A 2,824-nucleotide genomic window follows, 5' to 3' on the forward strand; every position below is an offset into this window, starting at 1 on the left:
ACAGTCAAAGGCTTTGGCATAGTCAATAAAGCAGAAATAGATGTTTTTCTGGAACTCTCTTGCTTTTTCCATGATCCAGCGGATGTTGGCAACTTGATCTCTGGTTCCTCTGCCTTTTCTAAAACCAGCTTGAACATCTGGAAGTCCATGGTTCACGTATTGCCGAAGCCTGGCTTGGAGAATTTTGAGCACTACTTTATTAGCATGTGAGATGAGTGCAATTGTGCAGTAGTTTGAGCATTCTTTGGCATTGCCTTTCTTTGGCATTGCCTTTCTTTGGCATTGCCTTTCTTTGGGATTAGAATGAAAACTGACCTTTTCCAGTCCTGTGGCCACTGCTGAGTTTTCCAAATTTGCTGGCATATTGAGTGTAGCACTTTCACAGCATCATCTTTCAGGATTTGAAATAGCTCAACTGGAATTCCATCCCCTCCACTAGCTTTGTTCGTAGTGATGCTTTCTAAGGCCCACTTGACTTCACATTCCAGGATGTCTGGCTCTAGGTGAGTGATCACACCATCATGATTATCTGGGTCATGAAGATCTTTTTTGTATAGTTCTGTGTATTTTTGCCACCTTGTCTTAATATCTTCTGCTTCTGTTAGGTCCATACCATTTCTTGATATCTCTAATTTTCTTGAAGAGATCGCTAGTCTTTCCCATTCTGTTGTTTTCCTCTATTTCTTTGCATTGGCTTCTAGATTCCAGGGCCTGGCTTCTAGAAGGCATCGGATTTCAGAAGTCTCCACAGGCCACTTTCTATTTGTGTGACTTTGGGAAGATCTCTTTACTTCCCTGAGCCTCAGTTTCCTTATTTATAAAAAGGGCATGATGATCCCACTTCCTCTGTTTCTACTCCTCAGGGCTATTGCTGGCTCAGATATGGAAAGTCTGAAGTGTGCGCATAGGCAGGAAGTCAGAGGAGAGAAGGGGTGCCCAGTGAACAAGATGCAGGCAGGCACCATGGGAGAGCTGTGTTCAGGGGACTTTGGAGTCTGAGAAGCAGGGTGGGGTGGGGATTTGGAGTCAATCTTGGAGGCTTTACTGTCTGCTGGTTGAGTCTGGGCGGCAGCCGCAGTGAGATGGAAGGGTGGGTTGTGAAGGAGAGTCTGCTGCAGGGATCCAGGACCATGGCAGGTTGTCTTCAGCTTCTCGGCTGGGCCCTAGGCTCCTTGCTGAGTCTGAGACAGAGTTCTCCAGGACAGGTCCTCTGGGTAGGTGAGGGGTCCAGTGGGGTGTGGGGGACTTACTGGCAAATTTTTGTTAATGTCCACAAGAGAGAAGGATGATACAGGAGGCACCCACTAAATTGCTCTTTCCAGAAGCCCCCGGGAAATCAGAGTACCAGCTTCTCATTTGGTGGCCCGCCCAAACCCAATTCACTGCAGCCAGCTCATCTGAGCCTCCAACAGTCTGGAGGGAGGTCGACTCTTCTCTTCCCTACACTCCATCTGCTCTTTCTAACATCCCCAGTCATTTATTCTCCTCTGTAACACTCTGGCCAGTATCTTACACTATACTGACCTCTTCCTTGCTCCAAAAAAGTTCTTTTTCTGCCAGGACTGCACCCCTTCTTGGCCAAACCTTTAACTGATTCTGTAACAGGAGGGAAGGGGGCAGGGCACAACTTTTGAAAGACTGGCATAGCCCAAGGACACAACATAAACCCATTAGAATCAAATGGGACCAAGTTGGCAGACAAGACCAGGCCTTGATCCTCAATCAGCAAGTGAAATGCCACACCCAGAGGCACCACGACAGTTCCAAGCCACTGTTAAGAGACCAAGGAGTGGGTGGTGGCCCAAATCCTGGAAATCTCTGCCCCTTCCCAAAAATAGTTGGAATACTCATGCCAAGATGGGCTCGATAAAGGACAGAAATGGTATGGACCTAACAGAAGCAGAAAATATTAAGAACAGGTGGCAAGAATACACAGAAGAACTGTACAAAAAAGAGTTTCACGACCCAGATAATCATGATGGTGTGATCACTCACCTAGAGCCAGACATCCTGGAATGTGAAGTCAAGTGGGCCTTAGAAAGCATCACTACGAACAAAGCTAGTGGAGGTGATGGAATTCCAGGTGAGCTATTTCAAATCCTGGAAGATGATGGTGTGAAGTGCTGCACTCAATATGCCAGCAAATTTGGAAAACTCAGCAGTGGCCACAGGACTGGAAAAGGTCAGTTTTCATTCCAATCCCAAAGAAAGGCAATGCCAAAGAAAGGCAATGCCAAAGAATGCTCAAACTACTGCACAATTGCACTCATCTCACACGCTAGTAAAGTAATGCTCAACTTTCTCCAAGCCAGGCTTCGGCAATACGTGAACCGTGGACTTCCAGATGTTCAAGCTGGTTTTAGAAAAGGCAGAGGAACCAGAGATCAAATTGCCAACATCCGCTGGATCATGGAAAAAGCAAGAGAGTTCCAGAAAAACATCTATTTCTGCTTTATTGACTATGCCAAAGCCTTTGACTGTGTGGATCACAATAAACTGTGGAAAATTCTGAAAGAGATGGGAATACCAGACCGCCTGACCTGCCTCTTGAGAAACCTATATGCAGGTCAGGAAGCAACAGTTAGAACTGGACATGGAACAACAGACTGGTTCCAAATAGGAAAAGGAGTACATCAAGGCTGCATATTGTCACCCTGCTTTACATTTAACTTACATGCAGAGTACATCATGAGAAACGCTGGGCTGGAAGAAGCACAGGCTGGAATCAAGGTTGCCGGGAGAAATATCAATAACCTCAGATATGCAGATGACACCACCCTTAAGGCAGAAAGTGAAGAGGAACGAGGAACTAAAAAAGCCCCTT

This window comes from Bison bison, unplaced genomic scaffold (assembly GCF_000754665.1).
Source record: "Bison bison bison isolate TAMUID 2011002044 unplaced genomic scaffold, Bison_UMD1.0 scf7180017864472, whole genome shotgun sequence".
Taxonomy (NCBI): Eukaryota; Metazoa; Chordata; class Mammalia; order Artiodactyla; family Bovidae; genus Bison; species Bison bison.